This window comes from Papio anubis, chromosome 1 (genome assembly GCF_008728515.1).
Source record: "Papio anubis isolate 15944 chromosome 1, Panubis1.0, whole genome shotgun sequence".
NCBI lineage: Eukaryota > Metazoa > Chordata > Mammalia > Primates > Cercopithecidae > Papio > Papio anubis.
In genome coordinates this window covers 111,199,674-111,217,941 of record NC_044976.1, presented here as the reverse complement: position 1 = coordinate 111,217,941, position 18,268 = coordinate 111,199,674, and the positions used below count along the sequence as shown (strand labels likewise).

Here is an 18,268-nt window from a genome sequence, read left to right as displayed (position 1 = left end):
GCTGACACTGCGCTTTGCAAAATTACCACTGAGACAGTGAGAGATCTAACTAACCGACTCCATCTTTCTTCCAGTCTTTAAGCTGTTGTTCCTTCCGGGCATAGGCTAAACTAACTTTGGGAGGAACTTATAGTTTACAGTTTAAAACAAAACAGCCCTTTCTCAAAACCTCTTTCTTGCCGGGACTACACTGCCTTTGTAGGATTAACAAGTTAGCCACAAGATTAGAAATTAGAAATTATGGTTTAGGAGTCGTGCGGCTAGAGGCTACAAAATTCTGACCCTCCCTAAACTGCTCCTAAAATCAGTGCTTGAGATGTTTTGCAGACTTGGCACTTAACTGATAAACTGGCACCACCGAGTAGATAAACTGGCTCAACTGATCTTGTAGCCTCCCACCCAGGAAATGACTCTTGGCACAAGAGGATGGCTTCAGCTTCCCAAGATTTCAGCTGCTACTCAACCAATCAACACTCTCAACTCACTGGCCTTCCCCCACCCACCAAATTATCCTTAAAACTTCTGGATTCTTCTGGGGAATACCTCGACTGGATTTGGGCACAATAAAACTCCAGTCTCCAGCACAGCTGGCTGTGCATGAATTACTCTTTCTCTGTTGCAATTCCCCTGTTTTGATAAATCAGCTATATCTAAGCAACTGGCAAGGTGAACCCATTGGGTTGTTAAAATGCCTGTCTAATTTTTGTATTTTGTGTAGAGACGAGGTTTCGCCAAGTTTGCCTGGCTAATTTTAAACCCACCAATTTTGGATCTTCCAAAGTGCTAAGATTACAGCAGCACCACACCCAGACAAATTTGGCCTTTTAAAACAATAGGATTTCCTTGGAGTAGATAAGAGACTGTGAAAGGGATTCTTTATCTTTTAAGTGATCTGTGTGGGGTGGGGGGGAAGAGCTTCTGTGTTTTATCAAGAAAATTTCATGTGCTTCATGTTATCTGGTATTGGATTTTGTTTTTGTTTTTGTTTTTGTTTGGAGATGGAGTTTCACTCTTGTTGCCCAGGCTGCATGAGGGCAGTCTGCCATTGCAGTCCCCCACCTCCTGGATTTTTCTGCTCATGCCTTCTGAGTAGCTGGTCACAGACATGTGCCAACACTAATTTTCTATTTTAGTAGAGATGGGGTTTCTCCATGTTGGTCAGGCTGGTCTTGAACTCTGGACCAGGTGATCTGCCCCATTTCTGGCCTCCCAAGGTGCTGGAATTACAGTCGTGAGCCATCGTGCCTGGCCTGTATTAGGTCTTTTGATTATTTAAGAACTTAGTCTTCTCAATATTAAAACTGCTAATGTGGCCGGGCTTAGTGGCTCACGCCTGTAATCCCAGCACCCTGGGAGGCCGAGGCAGGTGGATCACGAGGTCAGGAGATCAGACCATCCTGGCTAACATGGTGAAACCCCGTCTCTACTAAAAACACATAAAAATTAGCCAGTTGTGGTGGCGGGCGCCTGTAGTTCCAGCTGCTGGGGTAGCTGAGGCAGGAGAATGGCATGAACCCGGGAGGCGGAGCTTGCAGTGAGCCAAGATCTTGCCACTGCACTCCAGTCTAGGTGATAGAGTGACATTCCATCTCAAAAAAAAAAAAAAAAAGTGCTAATGTTTTTTAAAACTGTAATTTTCTGTATTTGCCTTTGAAATGTTTAGTCACTTTGACATTTCTTTGTAATTATCTGTGATCCTGTTAAATCAAGTGTTGTTTTGGCCAGGCACGGTGGCTCATGCCTGTAACCCCAGCACTCTGGGAGGCTGAGGCGGGCGGATCACCTGAGTTTGGGAGTTTGAGACCAGCCTGACCAACATGGAGAAACCCCATCTCTACTAAAAATACAAAATTAGTCAAGTGTGGTGGCACATGCCTATAATCCCAGCTATTAGGGAGGCTGAGGCAGGAGAATCCCTTGAACCTGGGAGGCGGAGGTTGCGGTGAGCCAAGATTGTGCCATTGCACTCCAGCCTGGGCAACAAGAGTGAAACTCTGTCTCAAAAAAAAAAAAGTCTAGTGTTGTTTTGTTTTGTTTTGAGACAGAATCTCGCTGTTGCCCAGGCTGGAGTGCAATGGTGTGATCTCAGCTTACTGCAACCTCCACCTCCCAGGTTCAAGTGATTCTCTTGCCTCAGCCTCCTGAGTAGCTGGGATTACAGGCGCCCACCACCACACCCGGCTAATTTTATATTTTTAGTAGAGATGGGGTTTCTCCATGTTAATCAGGATGGTCTTAAACTCCCAACCTCAGGTGATCCTCCCACCTTGACCTCCCAAAGTGCTAGGATTACAGGCATGAACCACCGTGCCCAGCCAATAATGAATTTTCTATGTCAATTGTATTATAATAAATTCACATCAGATTTTTAACCATGACCATTTTAAGTCTTGTTATCCTCAGACAGTTAACTATTTTACTCTGATACTTTCCTAAAAGCTTTTGCAAACAACTATAATCCTAAAATGTTTCATCTTCAAGGAAATTCATGGAAAGGACTCTGACAAGTATAGGTGTCTGATATCTATTAGATTATACCATTGGAGTGGGTAAGAATTTCCAGAACTTGGCCGGGCGCGGTGGCTCAAGCCTGTAATCCCAGCACTTTGGGAGGCTGAGACGGCCGGATCACGAGGTCAGGAGATCGAGACCATCCTGGCTAACACGGTGAAACCCCGTCTCTACTAAAAAAATACAAAAAATTAGCCAGGCGAGGTGGCAGGCGACTGTAGTCCCAGCCACTCGGGAGGCTGAGGCAGGAGAATGGCGTGAACCCGGGAGGCGGAGCTTGCAGTGAGCTGAGGTCCGGCCACTGCACTCCAGCCAGAGACTCATCCAAAAAGGCAGGCGAGGTGGCTCACGCCTGTAATCCCTGCACTTTGGGAGGCGGCGGGTGGATCCGCGAGGTCAGGAGATGAGACCATCCTGGCTAAAGGTGAAACCCGTCTCTACTAAAAAATACAAAAACCTTGGCCGAAGTGGTGAGCCTGTGGTCCCAGCTACTCGGGAGGCTGAGGCGGGAGAATAAGCGTGAACCGGGGCTTGGCGGAGCTTGCAGTGAGCTGAGATCCGGCCACCGCACTCAACCTAGGCGACAGAGCCAGACTGATCTCAAAAAAAAAAAATACAAAAAATTAGCCCGAGCCTTGATGTGTAGTCCAACTTTCGGGAGGCTGAGGCAGGAGAATGGCGAGAACCGGGGCTGAGCTTGCAGTGAGCCGAGATGGTGCCACGGCACTCCAGCCTGGGCGACAGAGTGAAGACTCCGCCTCAAAAAAAAAAAAAAAAAAAAAAAGAATTTCCAGAACTCTAAGGAAACTGAAATTACGGTTCCCATAGAAGCACTAACAACACTGAGCGGGGGAGCCAAGGTAAATGCATGTGACTAGATCATGGCCGAGATAATGTTTGTGCCTTTTTGTTTAAAATATTTCTGGTTCTTTAATATTTGTTTCCTAGGCCGGGTGTGGTGGCTCATGCCTGTAATCCCAGTACTTTGAGAGGCCAAGGGGAGTGGATGACCTGAGGTCAGGACTTCCAAGACCAGCCTGATGAACATGGTGAAACCCCGTCTCTAGTAAAAATACAACAATTAGCTGGGTGTGGTGGCGGGCGCCTGTAATCCCAGCTACTTGGGAGGCTGAGGTAGGAGAATCGCTTGAACCCGGGAGGTGGAGGTTGCAATGAGCCAAGATAGTACCATTGCATCCTAGCCTGGGTGACAGCAAGACTCTGTCTCAAAAAAAAAAAAAAAAGATTAATAAAATATAATACTCTCTTTGTTTCTCTGCCATCGTGGTGTGTGCTTGACTCTGCTTCTTGCCATGTCTTCTCACAAGAACTTCAGGATTAAGCCATTCCTGGCTAAGAAACAAAAGCAAAATCGTTCCATTCCGCAGTGGATTCAGATGAAAACTGGTAATAAAATAAGGTACAACTCCAAAAGGAGACATTGGAGAAGAACGAAGCTGGGTCTATAAAGAATTGCACATAAGATGGCACACATATTTATACTGTCTGAAGGTCACAGTCACGTTACCATATGAAGCTGAAAATGTCACCACTATCTGGAGAGTTCAACATGTTTTCCTCTCTGAATCTGTTATGAACATGTTGGTTGGCTGGGTTCAGTAATAAATATGAGGCCTTTCATTTCAAATAAATAAATAATTTGTTTTCTTGATTTAAGAATTTTTTTTCTTTTTTCTTAAGCTATCTGTAGCTTACAGAAATTTGGTAAAGTATACTTTTGTGAACAAAAATGATAACATTTACTTTTTTCTCCCTACCCAATCCCTCCAGAATTATGAAACTATTAGTAAGTATTCTTATTTTTATGGCAATATAATTGTTTGCATAAGTTCAATTAGAACCTGTTTTCCTGTAGCAAACATAATGGAAACACTGGTTAAATTAACCAAGGCTTTAACTGGAATGTCATATTTTGAGATATGACTAGGCAGCTTTAAGGAACTAAGGTTGGCATTACAGAGCCAATAAAGCACCCCTTGGAACAAAACTGACCTGGCTTAAAAAGGTTTCTAGTCAGCCGGGTGCAGTGGCTCATGCCTGTAATCCCAGCACTTTGGGAGGCCAAGGCGGGTGGATCACCTGAGGCGAAACCCCGCCTCTACTAAAAATACAAAAATTAGCCAGGTGTGATGGCACACACCTGTAATCCCAGGTACTCAGGAGGCTGAGGCAGGAGAATCGCTTGAACCCAGGAGGCGGAGGTTGCAGTGAGCCGAGATCGTGCCACTGTACTCTAGCCTGGGTAAGAAAATGAGAATCTGTCTCAAAAAAAAAAAAAAAAAGCCGGGCTCAGTGGCTCACGCCTGTAATCCCAGCACTTAGGGAAGCTGAGGCGGGCGGATCACGAGGTCAGGAGATCGAGACCATCCTGACTAACACAGTGAAACCCTGTCTCTACTAAAAATACAAAAAAAATTAGTCGGGCGCGGTGGTGGGCGCCTGTCGTCCCAGCTACTCTGGAGGATAAGGCAGGAGAATGATATGAACCTGGGAGGTGGAGCTTGCAGTGAGACGAGATCGCGCCACTGCACTCCAGCCTGGGTGACAGAGCAAGACTCTGTCTCGAAAAAAAAAAAAAATAGATTTCTAGTCTTAGAGCCCTGCAAGTTGAAACTGGAAGACTTGCTACCGACTTCAGAGAAATTATCATAACAGTTTCTATATGAACAACCTTCATGCCTGTGGCTAAACTACTCAGAAAGTTCACTGGAACACCTGGTGCAAACTGTGAACTAGGAAAATCTGTCAGACTGCCACTGCCTGACCCCTTTCCAAATAAAAATGCTTTGAGAACATGTGGTGGTTAAAGCAACTCCATCCTGGATGCTAATTTGCCACTTTGACTTCTGATTAACCCCAGTTATGGGAATGTCACTGAGATTTCTACTTTGTCTACTGTTAGCATGCATTTAACATAAATCCTGCCCTTAGGCAATTTGTAGGCTATGACGCACGTAGTGTGCTTGCCTTTCCCTAAGGAGTCAATTTCAACTATCCCACACATTCCTCCTGAAGCACAGATGCCCTTTCCCTGTGGTGTATAAGCCCTGGGTCTGGAGAGCAGCATCGACAGTGCAAGGACCCACCATCTTGTGGCTGCCCAAGTCATGACTTCTGTTTGTGAGTTCCTATTAAATGTTTATTTCTGAGAAACTGGATTTGTCACCCTCTTTTTCCAGCCTCTCAGCTCTTTTTCTTTTTAAAAATAGGGATGAGGTCTTGCTATGTTGCCCAGGCTGGTCTCAAACTCCTGGGTTCAAGTGATCCTTCTGCCTCAGCCTCTCAAAGGGCTGGAATTACAGGTGTGAGCCACTGCAACTGGCCAGCCTGTCAGCTCTCTTGGTATTTGTGGGTAGGACTGCATAGACCTGCTTATCATGAAACAGAGCAACATCTAGAAATCTTCTTTACTGCCCTGTAGACTCAGAGACTGAGTTAATAGTTTGTTCTAGCCATTAACTTTTGGTTTTCTTTTGTTTATTTTCTTTTTTTTTTTTTTTTTGAGACAGAGTCTTGCTCTGTCACCCAGGCTGGAGTGCAGTGGCCGGATCTCAGCTCACTGCAAGCTCCTCCTCTCAGGTTCACGCCATTCTCCTGCCTCAGCCTCCCGAGTAGCTGGGACTACAGGCACCCGCCACTTCGCCTGGCTAGTTTTTTGTATTTTTTAGTAGAGACGAGGTTTCACCGTGTTAGCCAGGATGGTCTCGATCTCTTGACCTCACGATCTGCCCGTCTCGGCCTCCCAAAGTGCTGGGATTACAGGCTTGAGCCACCGCGCCCGGCCTGTTTATTTTCATTGGTTTGGTTCATGGGGACCTTGACTAAGGAATACTCCAAACTTTTGGTAAATTGTCCTGACAGTCATTACGGTGGCCTCCCTGTCGTGCTGTATTCTCTCAAGGTCTTAAATGCACGTTTGCACCGATCAACGATGTACCGGATCGTCTCACAGTGATTAGAGCAAAAAGGATATGAACAACAAAAGGAATATTTCTTCCACAAGCTTGACACTGTTGACTAGACACCCTGGCTCTCCTAGGCAGCCTCCCTCCCCCTCATCCCATCTGGTGCAGCTTAGCTTCTGGGACCTTCCCCAGGAAGCTGAGCAATTTATACTGCACAGGAAGGGGCAGACACCTTGGGACCCTGCCTCGGGACCTGCTTGCATGGAAGTCAGCCCAGCTCCCTGCCAGAAGGCTCTCTGTGCCTCCTCCCACATCGGGCACTCAGAAACGCACATTCCCAGAGGTAGCAAGTATGGTAGGTGCTGGGGTCAGAAATCCCTGGGTTCAAAGCCTGGTTCTACCACTGACTGGCTGTGTGGCTCTGGGAAGATTACTTAACTCCTCTGGGCCTTAATTTCCTCCTCTGTAAAATGAGGATAATAATTGTATGAGTCTGGCCAGGTGCAGTGGCTCATGCCTGTAATCCCAACACTTTGGGAGGCCGAGGTGGGCAGATCACGAGGTCAGGAGATCGAGACCATCCTGGTCAACATGATGAAACCCCGTCTCTACTGAAAATACAAAAATTAGCCGGACGTGGTGGTGCATGCCTGTAGTCCCAGCTACTAAGTAGGCTGAGGCAGCAGAATCACTTGAACCCAGGAGGTGGAGGCTGCAGTGAGCCGAGATCACGCCACTGCACTCTAGCCTAGATGATACAGTAAGACTCAGTATCCAAAAAAAAAAAAAAAATTGTATGAGTCAGCAGAGTTCAGTGCAGGACACAGGAACCAGTGGAGGTACTTTGGGCAGAAAGTGATTTGAGACAAAGGTTAGGTGCTTACGGGGTGGTTGGAGTGTCTGGATGGGGAGAGGAGAGGAAGTAAGACACAGTCCAGAGGGTCTGCCACCTCTACCTGAGCAGGAAGCAAGGTAGGGCACCTGGAGATTGCCATTGGCACTGCAGAGTTCTGGGTTACACTGGCATGGCTCAACAGCAGTGGAGACCCCAGGGAGCAGACGGGGCCTCCACTGCTGTTGCCACCAACTGTCCCCGTATTCCCCACAGGTGGTAACTGGACACTGGATGCTGCCGCAGGAAAGTGTGCATCTGCGTGGCCCTGCTTGCCAGAAAGAAGCAGCCAAAGCAGAAGGAAGGCGGACTCTGCCTCTTCCACCTTCCAAATTTCATGAGGGCCTAAATGTTGGATCCCTGTATGTACCTATTGCTCTTGAAGGAGTCAGGCTGGGAAATGTGTTTTTCACCTATCTGCCTCCAAAGGACAGGAGATCAGTAGGGATGGATCCTGGGTGCTACCCAGCCACATGAGGACTAAGCACACTATGACTGACAGCACCCTGAGTGGTTCCCACCACATGATAGTGCCTGCTGAATAAATGTGGGCTATGGTTGATATTACAGCCATTATTGCTACATGCCTGCCATGTGGCTGCACTGTGCTAGGCCCTAGGAGAGATCACGGCAAACAAGATGGGTTCCTACCCTATAGAAATGTATAGACTCAAGACGGAGCATAAAGTAAATTGGTGCATGGGGAAAAAAAAGGCTAGAAGTCTTCATAAAAGCCAAGAGAGCATAGGGAGATGTGGGAGCCTGGGGCAGGTGGGCACCCAGGCCCAATCTTGGATGGCAAAGGTGGAGAGATCAATGGAGGCTTTCCAGTAGAAGGGAAGTACAGTATGATGCTTGAAGGACAAATAGAAATTGACCAAATTAAGCAGAGGGAAACAAGGGGTATGTGTACCAATGCTCATTCCACCTTGAGGGGGCATACACATATACAAAGCCCTGAATGATGGAGGGAGCATGGCATTTGCCAGACCAGAAGTAGACAGTTCAGTCTGACCAGTGCATAGAGGGAAGGTGAGGGTGGTGGGTAAGAGAAGCAGCTGGAGGGGAAAGCAGGCACAGGGAGGTCAGAGGTCTCAGGGCACATTGTGTGTCATTTTAAAGAATTTGATTTAGGCTGAGCTTGGTGGCTCATGCCTATAATCCCAACACTTTGGGAGGCTGAGGTGGCTGGATCATGAGGTCAGGATTTCAAGACCAGCCTGGCCAACATGGTGAAACCCCGTCTCTACTAAAAATACAAAAATTGGCTGGACATGGTGGCAAGTGCCTGTAGTGCCAGCTACTCAGGAGGCTGAGGCAGGAGAATCACTTGAACCCAGGAGTGGAGGTTGCAATGAGCTGAGATCACGCCACTGCATTCTAACCTGGGTGACAGAGTGAGAATCCTTCTAAAAAAAAAAAAAAAAAAAAGGTTTTTGGCTCACTGCAACCTCCCAAAGTGTTGGGATTACAGACGTGAGCCACCATGCCCAGCCCATAGTGGTCTTTTTTAACAAAAGAAAAAAATCTGAGCTTTACTGTGTAGGAAATAGGGAGCTACAGAAGGTTTTTTGTTTGTTTGTTTTTTGAGACAGAGTCTCTCTCTGTCTCCCAGGCTGGAGTGCAGTCATGCCATCTTGGCTCACTGCAACCTCTGCCTCCCGGGTTCAAGCTATTCTCCTGCCTCAGCCTCCCACGTAGCTGGGACTACAGGCATGTGCCACCACACCTGGCTAATTTTTGTATTTTTAGTAGAGATGGAGTTCCACAGTGTTGGCCAGGCTGGTCTAGAACTCCTGACCTTAAGTGATCTGCTCACCTCGGCCTCCCAAAATGCTGACATTACAGGCGTGAGCCTTGGCCCATAGAAGGTATTTAAGCAGGGAGAAGGATCATCACCATTTTGGTTTCAGAAATATCACTTTGATGGGGTTTGTGCAACAGTCTGTAAGAGGCCAGGACTACAGGCAAGAATTTCATTTATAATTCAGCCTTCTGGGCTGGAAATAATAATGCCCAAGAGAAGGACTGGAAATAGGCAGAGCCAATTCCAGGTAGTTTAGGAGGAGGCTGATTGAGCAGGTCGGGTGTGGGGGTGGGGGCAGGGAGGAACCCGAGTGGCTGCCAGGTTTCGGCAGTAGGCTCACCCAACAGGGCAGGGCCTTCATTGGCTCCTGGCACTTGATACTGGGGCGCTGCCCACCCACAATCTCCCTGTTCCTGGACTAAGTTCACTGAAAGCCTCTTCCCTCCCATCACCATTATGGCCTGCATTCAACTCAATTCCACCTGTTATGTGGAATGAGGCACACCTATTGTGTGCCATGAATCAGGCTTCTCCCAGCCTTACCTAAGGGAGTTACCTGGATGATTGAGAGGCTCTGAAGCAGAGATGGGAGACTGAGGGTGAACTGGGAAGAAGGAAAAATCTTACAGACCCTTAGCCCGTGTTCATGCCTTCTCTTGTCCACCAGTGCTGGAGGAGCTCACTGCAACCTCCACCTCCCGGTTCAAGCGATTCTCCTGCCTTAGCCTCCTGAGTAGCTGGGATTACAAGCACACGCCACCATGCCCAGCTAATTTTTGTATTTTTAGTAGAGATGGGATTTCACCATGTTGATCAGGCTGGTCTCCAACTCCTGACCTCATGATCCGCCCACCTTGGCCTCCCAAAGTGCTGGGATTACAGGCGTGAACCACTGCACCTGGTCCTATTTTCTTTTTTTTTTTTTTTGAGATAGAGTGTCTCTCTCTGTTACCCAGGCTGGCCTGCAGTGGCACAATCTTGGCTCACTGCAACCTTTGCCTCCCCGGTTCAAGTGATTCTCCTGCCTCAGCCTCCCAAGTAGCTGGGATTACAGGCACCCACCACCACGCCTGGCTAATTTTTGTATTTTTTTTTGTTTGTTTTTTTTGAAACAGAGTTTCGCTGTGTCGCCCAGGCTCAATTCCAGTGGCACAATCTTGGCTCACCACAACCTCTGCCTCCTGGGTTCAAGTGATTCTTCTGCCTCAGCCTACTGAGTAGCTGGGACTACAGGTGCAAGCCACCACGCCCAGCTAATTTTTGTATTTTTAGTAGAGATGGGATTTCACCATATTGGCCAGGCTGGTCTCAAACTCCTGACCTCAGGTGATCCACCAACCCACCTCAGCCTCACAAAGTGCTGGGATTACAGGTGTAAGCCACCGTGCCCGGTCCATGATAGGCAAGGGACATCACCAGGGCCTTAGACAAAGCCTCTGGGCTCCTACTGAAACAAGCAGCCAACTCAGACTCTTTCTGCTCAGAAAGTTGAGAAGTTCTGTGTTTCTACTGCTGTAAAATAGATCCAGGAGTAAAGGAGAGACACACCTGGCCCTTCACCCACAGGACTCACTGCCTGCCAGCCAATAAATTTGCTCTTTGAAATCAAGGTATCTTCCCAGAGGTCTCTTGTTAACGGGGAGAAATTGATCCATTACTGCCTGGGTGACATTAACTTTTTACCAATTCATTATCACGCTAGTGCAGGCAAATTATAGGACTGCTTTTCTTTTTTCTTTCTTTTTTTTTGAGACAGAATCTTGCTCTGTCACCAGGCTGGAGTACACAGTGGCACGATCTTGGCTCACTGCAACCTCTGCCTCCTCGGTTTAAGCGATTCCACCGCCTCAGCCTCCCAAGTAGCTGGGACTACAGGTGTGCACCACCACGCCCAGCTAGTTTTTTGTATTTTAGTAGAGACAGAGTTTCACCATGTTGACCAGGATGGTCTTGATCTCCTGACCTCGTGATCCGCCCACCTCAACCTCCCAAAGTACTGGGATTACAGACGTGAGCCACTGTGCCCAGCCAGGACTGCTTTTCTTTCTTTCTTTCTTTCTTTCTTTTTTTTGAGATGGAGTCTCACTCTGTTGCCCAGGCTGCAGTGCAGTGGCACAATCTCGGCTTACTGCAGCCTCTGCCTCCCGGATGCAAGTGATTCTCCTGCCTCAGCCTCCTGAGTAGCTGGAATTACATGTGCGTGCCACCACGCCTAGATAATTTTTTTTTTTTTTTTTTTTTTTTTAGTAGAGATGGGGTTTCACCATGTTGGTCAGGCTGGTCTTGAACTCCTGACCTCATGATCTGCCCGCCTTAGCCTCCCAAAGTGCTGGGATTACAGGCATGAGTGACTGCACCCGGCCTGCTTTTCTTTTCTTTTTCTTTTTCTTTTTTTTTTTTTTTTGAGACAGAGTCTTGCTCTGTCACTCACACTGGAGTGCAGTGGCGTGATCTTGGCTCACTGCAAGCTCTGCCTCCCGGGTTCACGCCATTCTCCTGCCTCAGCCTCCCAATTAGCTGGGACTACAGGTGCCCACCACCACGCCTGGCTAATTTTTTTTATTTTTTAGTAGAGACAGAGTTTCACCGTCTTAGCTGGGATGGTTTTGATCTCTTGACCTTGTGATCTGCCCGCCTCGGCCTCCCAGAGTGCTGGGATTACAGGTGTAGGCCATGGTGCCCAGACTTTTGTTTTTTTTTTCGTTTGAGATGGAGTCTTGCTCTGTTGCCCAGGCTGGAGTGTAATGGTGCGATCTCAGCTCACTGCAACCTCCACCTCCTGAATTCAACCGATTCTCCTGCTTCAGCATCCTAAGTAGCTGGGATTACATGTGCGTGCCACCATGCCTGGTTAATTTTTGTATTTTTAGTAGAGACAGGGTTTCACTATGTTGGCCAGGCTGGAGGACTGCTTTTCTTGGAGCCCAGAAAAGATGCCTGCTTTTTAGAAAGGTGAGAAGCCCGGAGCCATCCTGGGTGTGGAGGGGTCTGTGTATTACTAAAGAATATAATAACAGTGTTTACTGTTGATCAGGGGCTTTACTTTCCTAATTTCTAAATCTTCATACTTCTGCCAGGTAATTATTGTTCCCATTCTGTGAATGATGAAACTGAAGTTAAGTAATTTTTGCTCATTAAGGTTACATGGCTACCAGGCAGCTGTACCAAAATTTTGACCAACCCAGGCCTGACAGCAATGCTTTCTTCTTTTTTTTTTTTTTGAGACAGAGTCTCGCTCTGTTGCCCAGGCTGGAGTGCAGTGGTGCGATCTTGCTCACTGCAAGCTCCGCCTCCCAGGTTCATGCCATTTTCCTGCCTCAGCCTCCCAAATAGCTGGGACTACAGGCACCCGCCACCATGCACGGCTACTTTTTTGTATTTTTTTAGTAGAGGTGGGGTTTCACCATGTTAGCCAAGATGGTCTCGATGGTTCGGATCTAATCCATCTCCTGACCTTGTGATCCTCCCACCTCAGCCTCCCAAAGTGCTGGGATTACAGGCATAAGCCACCGTGCCTGGCCAATGCTTCCTTCTTAATGGTTACATGGTCATTAAGCCTTGTTCCCCAAATCTCCGGCTCCCTGCAGGCCCCACTCCTCCCTGAAACAGGTCCCAGAAGGATGTTTTTCTGTCATGCTTATCTCATGGTTGTTTGACTGGGCCCAGGAATTGAAGCTCCTGGGAAGAATAGGGAGTTCAGAGCTAAGGCCAGGCTGCTGGGGGGAAGGTCCTGCAGGGGAAGTCTGGATAGGGACAGATAAACCAACCAAGACCTTGTGAGAGACCGTGGCTCCAATGAATCTTTTTTTGTCTTCCCCCTCCCCAGCTAGGGGTCTCCCGTGCACTGCAGAGTCCTGCTCTTGTCCCTGGCATGTTTCATAATCCCGAGACTCCTGGGGCTTGCTATCCCCCATCCCAATTTGGCTCTGAGAAGCCTCAGGACTTCCTCCTGCTCTGGTACACTGTTCAGGGCGTCAGCCTACTGGCATGAGGCTCCCACTCTAGGTTTAATTTCCACCAACCCTAATGCCTCCAAATCCCCGGCTGAGACACCAGGCCAGGGTACAGCCTGCAGAGCTTATCCATGTGAAGCAGCTGTCTGATGACTGTGGTGAGAGCAGCAAGAAGCCTCCAGGCTCATGGCAACTGCCCCTCCCACACCTAAACCTGGGCTCCCTGCCACTGCCCCCACGAAGCTTTCAGGGGGAAAAAAAGTTCTGGTCTAAACTGAGACCAGTGGTATTTCTTGGGTCACAAGACTGCAGCTGTGCCCCCAGGCAAATCTTGGTGACACCAGGTCCTCCGGGCGAGACTGAACAGGCTCCAGGGCTTGGCCACTGCTGTAGGTCCTAACCTTTGCTAGGGAAGGAGGCATCACTGGAAGGCTTGGAGCTTGGCAGGCCCCTGGAGAAGCCCCCAATATGCAGTCCTGCTGGACCAGGGTAGGGGGAAGTGCCCACCACCACCAGCAGCAAGGCAAAGGTCCATCCCTCCTCTTTCAGGCCTAGGACTGCCTCTGATGGGGAAACAAGACAGGTTTCAGCCCCAGACCTGAAAGAGCACTGAGCTGGATCTTGCTTCAGGTTCCCTCCTTTTAGCAGCAGCCACAGCCCTCTGGAACCAGGAACAGGCCCTTCCCCGCCATCCCCTCCCACAGTCCCCTAGGATCCTGGAGAAACTCACACACTTACACCCACACACTTATAAACAGTCACTCCCAACGCAGCACGCACAAACTGCACACGCCCTAATCAACAACAAATATCCTCCCTCCTCTGACACAGCCAGCCCTGAGTTACAGAGGCATGCCTTCCGCAGGGCCTGAAAGCCAGCTGTGTTTCCAGTTGCCAGAGGGACCTCATGCTGACCTTCTTCAAGAAACCTGGAGAGGCCGGGGTGCGATAGTTCACGTCTGTAATCCCAGCACTTTGGGAGACCAAGGCGGGTGAATCACCTGAGGTCGGGAGTTCGAGACCAGCCTGACCAACACGGAGAAACGCCATCTCTACTAAAAACACAAAATTAACCAGGCGTGGTGGTGCATGCCTGTAATCCCAGCTACTCGAGAGGCTAAGGCAGGAGAATCACTTGAACCTGGGAGGTGGAGGTTTTGGTGAGCCGAGATCGCACCATTGCACTCCAACTTGGGCAACGAGAGCGAAATTCTGTCTCAAAAAAAAAGGAAAGAAAGAAAAAACCTGGAGAGAGGAACCAGTATGTGAGCACACAGGACGGTCCCTCTTTGTGGTCTTCATTCCACCACCCCCAGCCCAGATATGGCAATGTGGGGCGCCCTCTTGTGACCAGCGCGGCCCTGCAGCCTCTTGGCAGGATCCCGGCTCCCCTTGGGCACCCAGACATCCCTCCTCCAGGCTGCCCACCCCTGCATGTCAGGGCTCCACTCCCATTACTTCCAACTGGCCTCCCTCAGTAAAGATGAGAGTAACAAGACTTGTTCACATTGTTGTAAGGATTTCCTGAGAGCCCTGACAAAGAAGCCTGCTGCACTTAGCAGATGTTCACTAAACATGGGCTTCCTTTTTTCTTGTCTCCCTCCCTACTCTGAAACTGCTTCTTTCAGAAAGTGGAAGAAAACGGAAAAAAAGAAAACCCAAGCTCCCAAGCAAAGTACAGTTCTAATCTCCATCAGATCCAATAATTAACAGAGCATTAATTGTTTACCCACAGGTAGGGAACGTGAACTACCTTCAAAGTATTAAATAAAATTGATAGGAGGCCATTGGTTTGGCCTGAGCTCCTGCAGTAGGCCCAACAGACCAAACCAAAATGGAATTACTCATGTTGAAGTTCCACACCACCAAGCCAACACTAAATTATCTATCTGACCTTGCAAGAAATCGGGAGAGATAATAGCCAAATCCCCAAACACGTCAGTTTCAGCTGGCATCATGAAGAAGTTCCCTCTGCTTTAACCTTCATAAGGAAAGTAAGTCAGGAACAACCAATCTGCTTTTTGTTCTTTGTTTCTGCTTTCCTCAGCCCTTTTCATGCTATGAAGCCAATCTCCTCTGCTCAGCTCATCAGAACATTCATTCTATTTTGTAGAATGAGGTGTTCCCTGATTCATGAATTGCTAATAAAAGCCAATTCAATCTATAACTAAAGTTTTTGTAATTTTGTCTGACACATGGAAATTAGAAAAAAGAAAAATTTAATTAGAGCCCCTGCATAGTGGGAATGGGAATGAGTTGATATCTCTTGGAACTTCTTGTTATAATAAAAGCGAGAGCCTCCGACCCAGGATTCCACTCTCCTACTCATCCCCACTGTATGCCACCCCCAGCCTAGGCTCTTGATCAGAAGAGGGCAGAGAAGAGGGGGTGGAGGAGCAGACAACTTCCACCAAGACTCTGGCTACAACCCGTCAGGGAATGGTCAGCTGAGATGACCTCAGCTAGAAGAATAGGGAGCTGCTCATGAGCATCACTGCTCATTAGCCTGGATCCGCTGCCCCAAAACCACCCTCCTCACCTATCATCTAAGATTCCACTAGGGAGATTTGATTTACCCAGCTATTGAAATGCTGTGGGAAATGATTCAAGCTAAGCAATGAACAACTAACAGAAGGCAATTCCCTCCCAATACAGCACTCCCAGCTTAGCACCTGACCCAGCTAATGTCTGACCCAGCTAATGTCAGCCTGAGCACTGACAGTGATAGGGACTCATCCTCTCAAGCAGCCCTTTTGGTGCCCAGGCAGCTCCAACTGCTAGAAGACTCTTCTGACACTGGGTCAGCTTCTGCCAGGCAGAGCCACAGAGCAAGGGCCTATGGGTGCCAGGCCTGTGCCAGGCTGTGAGGAAGACAGGATAGTGCAGACCCTGTCCCTGCCTTTTGAACAGACCAGGTCTAGATTGAGGAATTGAGCAACCTCAACAGTCCTAGGGACATGCGTTTGTCCCACATTCGAAGTTCTACAGCGCTCGGTGAATGATGGAGCCATTGGGACATAGTAGGACAGTCACCCAGTGGCCTGGACACTCCTTTTCTGATTGCAACCTGGTCATACCAGACATTTCTAGATACTTTCTGAGGTATCTCCAGCCTAATCTTGACCCTGTGGCCTCCCTTCCAGTAGCCCAAGCCCCCAAGCTGGGTTGTGCTAAATTGGAGCTGTGATGCCTCCTGGCTGGAAGGAGAGGCCGCTGATTTGCTTGGGAATTAGTCCAAGGGTTCTGAAGCTTCAGGGTATGAAAATCAGGACTTGTTGAAACACAGATACAGCCCTGCCTAGAGGTTATAGTTTCCTGCCCTGTCTGGAAGTAACAGACTAACAGGGGAGACAGAATTGATAGTAAATTCACATGTCTGGGGAATACCCCAAAGGACCAGGAGAGGATGCAAGGGTGAGGGAGAGGGGATACTGGATAGGCCATCCTGCCCTGCTCTGAGAGGCCAGGTGGGCAGGAGTTAGGGGTGGCTCTGCACTGAAGGAAGGAAAGTCTGAGTTCACCAGGCAGAGAAGGTGCCCAGGAAAGGGCTCCTGAGAAGGCTGAGAAGCAGGAAGGAGCCCTCCCTTAGCTCTCAGGCTAAAGGTCCCACTTCCCTCTATGCCTGGCATAAAGTCTGGGGAGCTGAGTGAGGGGCAGCCCAGTTGTAGGATTGAACCCTGGGTGAGAAATCAAGTCCTGGGGTCCAGTCAGAGGTGTATTATAACCTGTGCGACTCAGCTTTCTAACGGCCAAATGAGGTTTCAGACTCGAAAACTCCAACTTCTGTGGCCCTGAGAGATGGTGCCACCCTCTCAACTTGCAGGTGAGCACATGGAGGCCAGCAGGGAGCCACTGCATGACAGCAGAGCTCAGGACCTCTCTCCTGATCTGTTGGCTGTGTAGGGCTCCTGCATCCCCAGAGGTTTCAGGGACTTCACGGGGCTGCAGGAGAACTGAGAGATAAGTAAAGGACGCAGCGGTCACGGGAGGCAGAGCACGTCTCACAGCAGCGTGAGTTTTGTCTCCTTCTGGCATGGTGGTGGCTGGGAGGTGGTGAGAGGGTCTGGGTCTCAGATCACCAGCTGTGACACAAGCCCTGTGAGCTCGGGCAAGTAAAAGTCTGCATTTGTAGAAAAGAAACTCTTTTGATTCCATTGTGAAAATGGTTTCCCTTTCCTTGGTTAGAACCCAGCCAGATTTAATTACCAGGAGCCAGAGCCAGAGAAAATTATTCAGGGCAGAGATAACTCTTCTCTAAGACGTCTAGCCTTGGGCAGAGACAGGAGAGAAATACAAACTTCCAAGCCAGGGACAGGCCTATTTAAAAGATTAATAATTTAAAAGGTCTGGATTTAGGATGGAAGCAAAGAAGGGCTAAATAATTCAGAAAGCAAATTGAGGAGCAGCTGTTGCTGACGCTGACTGAGGTTCTTGCCTGGCTGGTCTCAGAGCCGCATCCTCAGCCTCCTGGGAGAAAGAGCACAAATTGTCATGATGGGGGAAGACAAAGGCTGGAGGGAACACAAAGCCAGCCTTAAGTGCAGCCCCCCTGGCTTTGTTTCTCAAGACACTCGTATTACTAGCAGCTTAAAACAACAAACATTTATTATTTCACACCGTGGCTGACTGTCAGATATCTGGGTTCTAAGTTGCTGGGTTTTCCGGCTCAGGGCCTCTCATGAGGTTTCAATCAAGATGTCTTTCGGGGCCACAGCCATTGAATGTTTGAGCCTAAAGAATCAAAGACAGACATGCTGTTACATAATAAGGCAAAGTTATATTACCTCTATATTGGCCCTATACTGTTTTTTGCTTCACAGGAGACTGGGATCATTGCCTCAAAAGTTTACCAGTGCCAAGCTCAAATTTTTTATATACCCAATTGCTTTAAATATAGTCCAAATAAACAGATCTTAAGTCATTGACAGCCTTCCACTTTTGCATACCCCACAAAACAACCTCCCACATTTACTAGCCACAGATACAATAAACTCTGGTGCTATAAAAGGCCCCAGTTGCCGGGCGCGGTGGCTCACGCCTGTAATCCCAGTACTTTGGGAGGTGGAGGCGGGTGGATCACAAGGTTAGGAGATCAAGACCATCCTGGCTAACATGGTGAAACCCCGTCTCTACTAAAAATACAAAAAATTAGCCAGGCACGGTGGCGGGCGCCTGTAGT

General features: G+C 48.5%; 1 pseudogene; it reads left to right on the top strand.

Annotated features, from left to right (window-relative positions):
• Nucleotides 1–3,761: 3,761 nt before the first annotated feature.
• LOC108580989 lies at nucleotides 3,762–4,155 on the top strand (annotated as a pseudogene).
• Nucleotides 4,156–18,268: the final 14,113 nt, after the last annotated feature.